Source organism: Haliotis asinina, chromosome 14 (assembly GCF_037392515.1).
Source record: "Haliotis asinina isolate JCU_RB_2024 chromosome 14, JCU_Hal_asi_v2, whole genome shotgun sequence".
Classification (NCBI taxonomy): Eukaryota; Metazoa; Mollusca; class Gastropoda; order Lepetellida; family Haliotidae; genus Haliotis; species Haliotis asinina.
In genome coordinates, this window is record NC_090293.1 from 54,304,099 (window position 1) to 54,316,800 (window position 12,702).

A 12,702-nucleotide genomic window follows, 5' to 3' on the forward strand; every position below is an offset into this window, starting at 1 on the left:
ACGGACGTGTGTTCATTGCATCATACCATCACGTGAGGTTCCTGTAGCCAACTTGAAGGAAGTGTAGCAAGCGGCTCGTTAGTCTAGGGGTATGATTCTCGCTTAGGGTGCGAGAGGTCCCGGGTTCAAATCCCGGACGAGCCCAAGCTTTTGATAATCCAAGACGGCTCTTTTCCCTTCATTTTATGACTTACAAAGTTTGAAATAAGAGAGTAATGAAAAGCTAGCCTTGTATCTGTGGCTCGCAGGTCTAGGGGTATGATTCTCGCTTTGGGTGCGAGAGGTCCCGGGTTCGAATCCCGGACGAGCCCTGTATCTTTTGCTAAATAGAAACTGAGTGTTTTGATTGTCTGCCACGTCAGTAACAATTAGGCACGTGTCACCAGGCTTGGATAACGAGCTTAATTGTCACCTGAAACAAAAGCTAGCTTGTTTGCAGGAGCTCACAATTGATGAAGGGTCGAATGTTCATTTGGACATTGAAGGTTGAATATGGTTGTAACAGAATGAAATGAAACTCAAACTTTATTCCAACTGCCCCCTGCCTACAATGTCCCCCTCAACAGTGCTTGGCGCAATGTGGCTTAGTGTCTCTGGACTTCGATGCCTGGCTTTGCTAGAAAGGCGAAAAAATTAACTCTTTCAATATTCCCTTCGATATGATTACATACTTGATCTCTTCACTAAATGACTTGAATATTGTCGATGTGAAGGAAAGCCTAGTCTGTCTCAAATCCCTTAACCACTTTATTTTCCATACTGTCAAGCAATCACTGCAATGCTAAAGTTTTATATGAAGAAAGTCTAGATTTTCTCATATTCAGGAAGCAGGCATACATTTTTTCAACTTTTCAACTTAATTGTGGTCTTAGTAAACTCCGGACACAGATATCCAATCTATGGATTACAATCCTATCTGAAGAACAAGTAGACGACCAGAACCGGGGTCCCGCCAGAACGGGACTCAGGTTCCAGTTTGCTGTGTTAATCTATCGGGCACGGGTGGGGGTGTATGAGTGGGTTGGGGTGAGAGAGAGATACAATTTTGACTGTATCAGGAGCATGCATTTGTTTCAGCAGTATTACACCTGAACGATGTAGCTGTGCAGAATGAAAGTCGGGAAGAGTATACATTCGATATGTAACGTACCCCATACAGAATAAAATGTGGGAATGGTATATCGGATATATAATTCACACGACACAGCATGAAAGGCGAGAAGAAGGGTATATCGGTGTATGTGTGTCCGTGAGTGTGTGTGTCTGTCTGTCTGTGTGTCTTTCTCTGTTTGTCTCTGCCTTTGCAAGTCTGTGTGTGTGTCCATCTGTCGCTGTACGTGTGTCTTTCCGTGTGTCTGTGTATGTCTCTCTCTATGTGTGTCTGTCTATCTCTATGTCTGCTGTGTGTCTCTGTCTTTGTTTCTTAACGCGGGTCTGTCTCTGTCTGAGTCTGTGTCTGTCTGTGTGTGTCTGTATGTGTGTGTCTGTATATATGCATGTCTGTCTGTGTGCCTCTGTCTGTTTGTCTCTGTATGTTTTTGTCAGTGTTTTTGTATGACTGTGTGTCGGTGTGTGTCTGTTAGTGTGTCTCTGTGTGTCGGTGTGTCCGTCTGTGTGTCTTTGTGTGTCTATATGCCTGTCACTTTCTGTGCATGTGTCTGTGTATCTCGGTGTATCTCTCTGTCTCTGCCTGTCTGTCTGTCTGTCTGTCTTTGGACGGCTGTATGTGCATGTGTCTGTGTCAGTCTGTGCACGTGTCTGTAAGAGTGTGTGTCAGTCTCGGCATGTGTCTGTGTGCCAGTGTCTGTCTCAATATGTGTCTATCTCTGTTTGTCTCATTGTGTGGTTCTGTCTCTATGTGTCTCTGTGTGTTTATGTCTATCTGTGTGTGTCTCACTTTGTTTGCCTCTGTATGTGCGTCTGTCCCCTTATGTGTCTTTTTGCATGTGTCGACATCTGTATGTCTGTAAGTGTCTGCCTCTCAGTTTGTGTCTGAAAAATTCTATCCTTGCTTCCTGGACCTGAGAAAATCTTTCTTCATTTAAACTAAAACATATAAGGCAACACATTACATACAATGCTAATTATAGCTTCATGACAGTACAAAGAGGGGATTTCCCAGCCATGGCAAAATTAATTACAGCACTACATGGTTCGGATATGTTCAATAACACACATGACTTAAACCAGTTTCAAGTGTATAACCACTTTAAAATATTTGTAAAAAGTCAATTTAGTGACTATGAATTTAATCTATGAAGAGATAACATGGTTTCATTCAATGACTAACCGATTGAATCATAACATGAATACTCAAAACATCCAGGCAAAGAACTTGTGATATCTTAAATCACTGTGTGCACAAGTGAAGAGAACTCTAATTCCCCTTCTCTTAACTGTCTATTTCTTACTGGGACACTCTGACATATGGTCAGTCACATATCTAGTGTCACTGACAAAAAGTACAGTTTACATACAGAACACTTAGTCACCATGGGGATGGTCTACTTGCTTCACAGATCATCTTCAACTACGGGTAGACAGCATCACAGTGGATAAATGATCAGAGCTAGCCGGTAGCAGTACTGAAGTGAATAAGGTTTTGCGAAATTCTGAACTGTTTATCCCCGTTGGTATAAACATATATTTATTTCAAAATATGATGAAATCTGGATAGGCGAACAAGCTAGGAAGCTTATATTAACGCCGCTCCAAGGCATTGAAGAATTCAAATAGGTGGGCACATAGTTTAAGTAGTTCGACGACAAAGATCAATAGTAGGACCAAATAGGATACAATTGTTGGTAGGTGTTAGTTATGCTTAGCATCCAAGTCAGTTACTGCAGAAGATCGTGTTACATCTAGCTTCTCTTATATTAGATATATATGCATAGGTCATAATCACTGAAAACGGTTACTTTTTTAAATGAAGTGGTGTAATGAGTTGAGAATATCACTATTTATTACGTTGTCCAATGCACCATTGCCGTATAAAGTTTTAATATCATATCCTTGAGTATAAAAATACATAGTCGACCTTAGATTCATATAGTTCTGGAGGTAAAGCGTCTAAATGCATGTTCTCCAGTAGGTCTGCTTGTTCAGTCGTACAATTATTTACTAAGACCACAATTAAGTTGAACAAATGTATGCTTGCTTCCTGAATCTAAAATATTTAGACTTTCTTCTTTTAAAAATTTAGAATTGCAGTAAGGGCTTGGTAGTTGGGAAAATAATGTGGATCGGGGACTATGAGTCAGACTAGGCTTTCCTTCACATCGACAATAGTCCAGTCATATAGTGACGAGATCAAGTATGTAATCATATCGAAAGGAATAGTGAGTGAGTTTAGTCTTTCGCCTTTTTAGCAATATTCCAGCATTTTTGAAGGAGTCGAAAGCCAGACATCGAAGTTCAGAGACACTAAGCCACATTGCGCCAAGCACTGTTGAGAGGGACATTGTAGGCAGGGGGCAGTTGGAATAAAGTTTGAGTTTCATTTCGTTTAGTTACAACCATATTCAACCTTCAATGTCCAAATGAACATTCGACCCTTCATCAATTGTGAGCTCCTGCAAACAAGCTAGCTTTTGTTTCAGGTGACAATTAAGCTCGTTATCCAAGCCTGGTGATACCTGCCTAATTGTTACTGACGTGGCAGACGATCAAAACACTCAGTTTCTATTTAGCAAAAGATACAGGGCTCGTCCGGGATTCGAACCCGGGACCTCTCGCACCTTAAGCGAGAGTCATACCTCTAGACCTAAGAGCCGCTTGTTACAGTCTCTTCAAGTTCAAGTGAAAATTAAGCTCGTTATCCAAGCCTGGTGACACGGGCAAACATACATACCTGTATATGATATGATACAAACATATGATACCATTGATAGTACAGTTGTTATGAACTGAGATATCATTTATAGCATTGTTTCATACTGTGATTTCATTGACGGTGTCTGAACACCAGGTGTCGTACCTGATTTTTCACAACTAGTTTTCCCTTCACACACAAAAAAATTGTTTTGGATGATAATTGATGTCAAAACCTTGAGATTATATTTAGAGTCGTAAGAGAGAACCCTCAAAACGCCGAGCAAGAGCAACGTAATATCCAACCAACTGAAGGGATTTTCAAATCGGTTCACGTTTAAGATTTGACTTCAGTCTTATTAATATTTCTAAGAAAAGCGTCTAGACCACTCCGGTTTCCTGAAATGTATTAGTTCTGACAAAACTATCTTGTACTAACAACTTTAGGTAGCTGTAGAGAATAGATTCCTGGTTAGATCGAGACTACTAGGCAACCGGATCATTTGATATGAGCAGGTTTCTTTACGCCACATAGCATAGAATTAAACAGGATATATAACATGTAGTAGTGACTCTCTTAACAAATTGTTTCGGGATGATAAGCTGCTAAATCACGACATGTTGGATATTTAATGTGTCCAAATACTTGTGCAGCATAGTAATGTTTTGAATGAATAACCTCAACCAGTGTCGCAAGACTCGAAAGGGAAACCGGATATGCATGTATATGTGAAAGGGTTTCCAGAGAATCAAATGCGTGTTTTGTACCGTTCTTCGAAGCAGTTTCTGAACGCATATACGCAGTACATGTAGTTCAATAGTTTCTGCTGAAGCTTCCGTCCACGAAAACAACACACCGTGGCAGACGTATCATAGAACAGAGTATTCCGAGAGTGTGTCCACATCTACATTCTAGCTATGAAACACACATAGCGGTATATTTGTGTTACGCGTGAAAACTACGCTCCATGTATCTGGCTTTCGTTTTTAACTAACAATATAAGTTCCCGTCAGAGTGCTAAAAGGTGACTGCTATCTAACCCCACCTGGAGCACCTGTGATAAAGACAGTAATGCAAGTACCGACTGAGTATGTCATTCGACTGTTAACGTCGAGAGCAAATTATTGTTCTTGGTTGGACCAAGTAAGTTGTTTCCTTTGGTGTCATGCTTGCAAGAGGCTATTTGTGCAATAAAATTACATTATCGTTTATTATCAGGTCGTTTCGACGTTCTCTGGCGTCAAAACCACATCACATCAGTAATCTCCCACTCACTTAAACCGGGAGGCTGTATTTGGTGAACAAAGAACACCGGTTTCAGTGTTGAAAACCGACTCTAAATATAACCTCAAGGTTTTGACATCAATTATCATCCAAAACAATTTTTTTTTGTGTGTGAAGGGTCACTGAAAATCAGATACGACACCTGGTGTTCAGACATCGTCAATGAAATCACAGTGTGAAAGTTTAACAATGCCATAAATGATATCTCAGTTCATAACAACTATACTATCAATGATATCATGATATACCGGTATGTAGCCATATATGTTTGCCCGTGCCACCCAAACAGCACCAGTAATCTCCCTCTCATTCAAGCCTGTAAGCTGTACATTGTAAATAAAGAACACAGGTTTCAGTGTTAATAATCTTGAAAACTTGGATTTCCGATTCTAAATATAATCTCAAGGTTTTGACATCAATTTTCCCCCAATACAAGTTCCCTTCTGTTTAAAGGGGCAAACAGCTGTGAAAATAGCATAAATGGATCGCTTAGAATCAGCGACGACACCAGGTGTCCAGACAACGTCAATGATATCACAGTATGAAACAATGCTATCAATGATATAGCATTGTACAGTACATACCAATTATGCTGTCAATGAGATCATGATATGCAACGATCCATTTAATAAGATCAGGGTATGAAACAATTCCACCAGTGAGATCACGGCATGAAATGAGACCAACAATTAGATAACAATATGAAATGAACCATCAATGATATTATAGTATCACACAATACCATCACTGAGATCACGGTATGAATCAGTGTTTCATTTAGTTACACAATTTAGTTTTACCTTACTTTTAGCAACATCCCAGCAATATCTGATCAAGGGAAACCAGAGATGGGTTTCACACGTTATACCCATTTAGGAAATCGAACCCAGTCTTCAGAGTTTCACTACCAGGCTACCCCTCCGCCTCCAGTGTATGACAAGCTTTTAGTTTATAGGCCTTCATTATACTGAACAAATAAGTGAGGGATATTGATGTTTAGGAATTAGGATTTAGGATGGAAGTTTCATCAGTGTGTCAATGAATAAAAAGATCACTATTCATAATTTCAAAATTTACATGTATCCCTAACTATGTTTGTCAAGTATATGATCCAGTTTATGAGAAATCGTTAGGAGCAAGTCAAGGTATGCTACGCATGAATCAGAAAAATGCCTTCCTGGTTCTTTTGCACGTTCCCTTTGACTCTCTACTGATATCCGGATAGACGCGGGTGATTGTGAATACACATACAAGGCCTTTTTGTGCTCGGGAGTAATGCTCTAACCAAACGAGGTGAAGCGAGAGTTACCGAATGTTCTGGAGACATACATTGAACTCACAAAAGAGATGAGTTTCAGATTGCGAAAACCATTCAATTCTTGTCCAAACCGGTTTAAATACATGCAGAAGCATTCGATTCCTCATTTCACAGGAGCAACTGGATTAGAGTGTCGGGGGTATACGTGATGGTCGGTTCTTGCTGGACGTGTATTCTGACTCTACTGGCAACTGTCAGTTCCGTGACCCCTCAAAGTAAGTGACACTTGTGTACATTGTACCCTTGTTGTACTGCCCGAATTTATACAGGGAAACCATTCTGCTCAGTCAAGAGCAACCCGTACGTGAATACATATATACTGAAAAAGAAATACGCACAGTGTATGTATTGAACCTCTAAAGAAACGCAACCTTACAAAACCAAATCCGAAGGTCTGATCTTTCAAAATTGAGTTTTTATGATGATTATACCGGTTCGTTAACATGTGCTTCGATCCAAACTGACAGTTCTTACCAAAATCAGTTTGTTTTCTATTGAGTGAGTGACTGACTGACTGCGTGAGTTAATAGTTAAAGTCACATCGGCAATGTTTAAACCATATCGTTGTTTTCTGATGAAAAAGCACATCGACCAAAACTTATGAAAGGTTCCGTATGACATTCGTGTAAAATGAAAATGCACGTGTATATCTTGACAACCCTACCAAAAAGGCGAGTACCAAACTTGTCTGAAAGGATTCTTGTTTTGACACAATGGCCATGGCACACTTACGGGAGATCAGAGGAACCAAGCCTTGGGACGACTGCAAGTTCATGTTAGGACAACCTACCGAATGCAGGAGCGGTATCGGACAACTAGCAGTATTCAACACCGCCCACACTGTGGAGAACCTTCAGTAAAATCACGTCAACGTCAACGTCAACGTCAACGTCAACGACTGATTGTGCGCATCCATCTGCAGAATCGTTTCACCAGAGCGACAGAAACGATCACGAGGTTTGTGAAACTGTTTTTAAATGAGTTTTGTTAAAAGAGACTCGTGTTTTGCGTTCAGGCATTGGGATGTAACCTGTTTGGACCTGAGAGTCGGTCGAGTGGTGTTCCAGTATCTCGGTCAAGGATGAGAAATGGCGTGACCACTTCTCGGAATATTGACCAAGTCAGAAGACCCACGTCGTACCACAATTCAGACGTCAAGTCAACGCTTGTGTCCACACTGCAAGAACAACCTCCTTAAGACAAAGTGGCATCCAAACCCTAGAATGGCCTGCACTCAGTCTGGATTTACTTCCAAAAGAACAGATTTGGACAAAGAACAAAGTAGGCTGACCTGCCTCCAAGCACAACCAACAACAGCTCATGGGCTCGGTCTCCCATTTTGACCAAGTGCCTATGACCTTCACCAACCTGCTGATTCATTGCATGTATAGACAATCCAAAGCCGTCATCGATGTCCATAGAGACCATACACGAAATTGGTACCCTAGTGTGATTTTGTTTCTGTGAATTCTAAATGTCATTATCCAGTTTCAACTCAACCCTCAGTTTTTATTGTTAATTAGAGCGAATATAAGAGTGTGTATTAAGAAACCTCAATCGGTGTGGTGTTTCTTTTGCGGCTCAGTATATGGGTATGGAATAGTAAAGAATATACCCTCCATAATATTGGTACACTGATACAGCATAACAATGTATGTTAATATGGATAATATAAGTTCTACAATAAGCATGTAATACTCCATTCACAACGACCTTAAACAAAGTGAAAAATGTACATCGCCCCTATGTCTCGTGCCATCTCTCCGAAACAGAACTTTGTGAATGGCCATTCTTGGCTCGGAGACTACCACTTTGATAGGAACTTATATTGTTAGTTAAAAACGAAAGCCAGATACATGGAGCGTAGTTTTCACGCGTAACACAAATATACCGCTATGTGTGTTTCATAGCTAGAATGTAGATGTGGACACACTCTCGGAATACTCTGTTCTATGATACGTCTGTCACGGTGTGTTGTTTTCGTGGACGGAAGCTTCAACAGAAACTATTGAACTACTGCGTTCAGAAACTGCTTCGAAGATCGACACAAAACAGGCCTTTGATTATTTGGAAACCCTTTCACAAATATATCCGGTTTCCCTTTCGAGTCTTGTGACACTGCTTGAGGTTATTCACTCAAAACATTACTATGCTGCACAAGTATTTGGACATATTAAATATCCAATATGTCGTGATTTAGCAGCTTATTATCCCGAAACATTTTGTGAAGAATTTCACTGACAAATGTTATATATCCTGTTTAATTCTATGCTATGTGGCGTAAAGAAACCTGCTCATATCAAATGATCCGGTCGCACCAAAGCGCATAATCATATCACGTGACTGGAAGCACATATGATTTTGTTGTTCCCGTTTTATGTACATTTGTGTCGATCAATCTTCCACGAGTCACATCAGTTGTCTGTGCGAGGGTTGATAGTTCACTGGACGCGGTGGTATGACAGGAGTAATGTCCATCTATCTCTACATCCCCACAAACCACAAACAATATATTACAGTTTGTATGTACATTGTGTGACAGGATAGATCAGACGATGCGTACAGAACGATGCGTACAGTACGATGCGTACAGTATGATGCGCACAGTACGATGTGTACACCAGGCATCATCACGTTTTGCTTATCAGTTCCATCACTCCGCCATATAGCTGGAACATTTCTGAGTGCGGCGTAAAACTAAACTCACTCGCACACTCATTTCCCTCACTACTTTACTTTCACTAACAAATACTGTATTTATGGTGTGGACAATGTTCCTTCTGAACGCAGAATCCACAGTAGGATTTTAACATTCATTAAAGTGAGTGAGTTGAGTTCAGCAGTATTCGGAAATAATCGAGTCTGGACCACACAATCCAGCGATCAACAGCCAGAGTATCGATCTGCACGAAAGGGAACCGATGACATGTGTCAACCAAGTCAGCGAGCCTGACCACCCGATACCCTTCGCCGTCTCTTACGACATGCATACTCGCCTTTCAGCGAGCCTGACCACCCGATACCCTTCGCCGTCTCTTACGACATGCATACTCGCCTTTCATGGCAAGCATGGGTTGACTTATCATTAAACATCAGAAATGATGGAAAGTTCTAAATGTACCTGCATGGATAACATTTCCAGATGACGTCGGGTTCAGTGAGTGGGGTCGGTGGACAAGTATAGGTTGTGACTCCACATGTGGATACAACACCAGGCCCTTGAAGAGACGAAGGACCTGCTTGAATCAAAATGGAAACTGCACTGGTCCGCTTGAACAGACTGCAACTGATATCTGTGACTGCCCAGGTAGGTTCAGGTGTACTAAATTTTTAAACAATCCGCCATGTGATCTTTGACTGAATTAATCATCAAGGCTCCATAAAATTTCTATTAATTCCGGGCAAATCATGTGTTCTGATTGAACACGCACGCACGCACGCACGCACGCACACACACACACACTCACAGAGAGAGAGAGAGAGTCAGAGGAGCATAAATACTACACATACCTTCTGCAGAAAGTATAATCGAATACACCACATATTTAGGCCACACGGGAAACAAAACTATCACGTGTTCTGGAAAAAATGTTTACATCGTACACAAAGAATCAATATAACACAGGTAATAGACACAATAAGATGTGAAATTTGTTGAGAATGTAACGTCGAATGTAACTAGTGTTTTTAGGTGTGCTTTGAATGTATGTAAGTGCCTGAGTGCGTGTGTGCATGAGATTGTATGTGTGCTTGTATCAGTTTTTGTGTGAGTGGCAAAAGAAACGCAAGTTTCGACAAAATGATATCTCATAAAAGTAAGCGTTCATATTTATGCATTATATTTAAATATTTGAAAGAAACAGTTTTGCGTTTCTTTTGCAATTATATCTCTAGCGTAGACGCCTTTACGTACCATAACTCTCAGTGTCGTCATTGCACCACTTAACGCAGAGCCCAAGGTTAACGTCAGTTCACATCTGCTAATGACTGCTCAGTATATTGCCGTCGGGATTCGAACCTCCATTCCAGATGCTTACCAGAGTAACAAACCGGGCAGCCTAGGGTTTGCTGAAACGTCCTTTGTGTGTACATACAGTACATTGACCCGATGATTTTTTTTTTCCAGTTCCAGTAGTATATCTGAGTGGGGGCAATGGGACGAACACCCGTGTCCAGGGTCATGTGACGGGACAGCCAACACGACTGTGTCCAGGACCAGAAACAGAACCTGCACCAACCCTCCACCCAGTAATGGTGAGACAGGAAGAAAAATCTGTTGTCCAGGTAAGACTAACATGAAATGCTAATGGGAATACCTTGTTTATTAAAACGACTAAACCCTTGAAATGTTATAAGAAAGGGTGATCGGTAAGAGCGACTGTACAACACGGCTACAACATGCATGCGATAAACACAGTGATGCAGTGATGCAAATAACGATGGAGGTACAAATTAAGACCAAATTCTTGGGGTTTTTTCTTTTTTCTTTTTTTTTCTTTGGCGGTATATTTGCAAGTAGATATCTTTGGAATGGCATCAGGTAGATCATTTTGACGTTTTTTTTGGCCCCAGAAACAACTGGCTTCACTAATCTGTTGGCCGCTGAAGTGTGCTTTGTACTGAGCGTTTACAAATGTTACTGAGTTTATACACTTGAAATGGCGGATTTTAGATAGAATCTCATCCATATGCCTTCTGACATCATATCAACAGCAGTAGGTAAATATTCGAAAAACATGTTTGTTACATAAAATATCAAAGGGAGCTCAAACGCTTTCACTTACTTGGGAGGTTAAAGAAAGACTGATCTTCGCTCCGATGGGTAATTCCACCAGACGGGAGTATGTCCATCTGACTGATAGATATTAACATCAAAGATATCACGGTATGAAAGCTTACCATCAATGACATCGCGATGTGAGACATTACCATAAATGATATCCTGATATGGGACATTAACATCAAAGATATCACGGTATGAAAGGATACCACCTGTGATATCACAGTAGGAGACAATACCATCAACGATATCAAGGTATGAGATATTACCATCAGTGATATCATGGTATGAAAGGAAATCATTAATGACACCACGGAATGAGGCATTACCATAAATGATATCACGGGTTGCGGTACCCTCGACGAGCCATTCGCTTCGGGAACACAAACAAACATGGAGGGTATCTCAACCCGTAGTCTCCGAGGGACCAGTGAACAACGTATTTATCTTACCGAACACCTCAATGTTAATTTTGAACTGTTTGAAGCATGGGTATCGGATCGTACACTTCAGCCAGCCTGTGTGAATCAAACTACAACGAAGTACCGTATGCCTTGCTATTGGCAGCGGGGTATATTGCAATGAACCACGCGGGGTACTTTGACAATAACAGATATTGATATCTGTGGTGAGACATTACCCTCAATGCTATCACGATATTAGTGAGTGTACCTTTACGCCGCACTCAACAATATACCAGCTATATGGCGGTAGTCTGTAAATAATCGAGTCTGGACCAGATAATCCAGTGATCAACAGCATGAGCATGAAATCTTTGAAGGGCATTTAGAAGGGGAATACATAAGAATGAAGATTTTTATGGATATCAACTTCTTTATTATGAAAACAAAACGTTTCGGAGTTAGTGCTTACTTCATCAGGTGATTGAGAATGAGGTACAAAGCTATAGTTATATGTACAGGTAAAACAATAACAAAGTAACAAGTGGGATGAATTAACGACAGAGGGAAGCCAGTATAAACAAGCACTGATAGGAAGCCGACAGTTATGATAACAATGATGGAAGCCAATGGTAATACATTACAGATGATAGGATATGTTTACATAACACAGATAGGAGATAAGGACGATGTACATGATTGGGGATAAGGATGGAAGCCAATGGTGATACAACGCATGACTGGATGATGTTTACATAACATATGATTGGGCATTAAGGGAGGCATGGACCTGCGCAACTTGGAAAGGATGACATGTGTCAGCCAAGTCAGCGAACCTCACCGCTTGATTTCGTTAGTCGCCACTTACGACATTCATGGTCGCCCTTAGTGGCAAGTATGGGCTGCTCAAGACCTGTTCTACCCCGGATCTTCACGCGTACGGTATGAATGGGTACCATGAATAACATCAGTGTGAGAGATTACCATGAATGATACCACCACATGCAAGGATGCCATCATTGAGGTCACAGTATGAAACAGTGCTATCAATAACATCACGATGAGACCACAGCATGATACATTACCAGCAATTAGTAAAAGACAAATA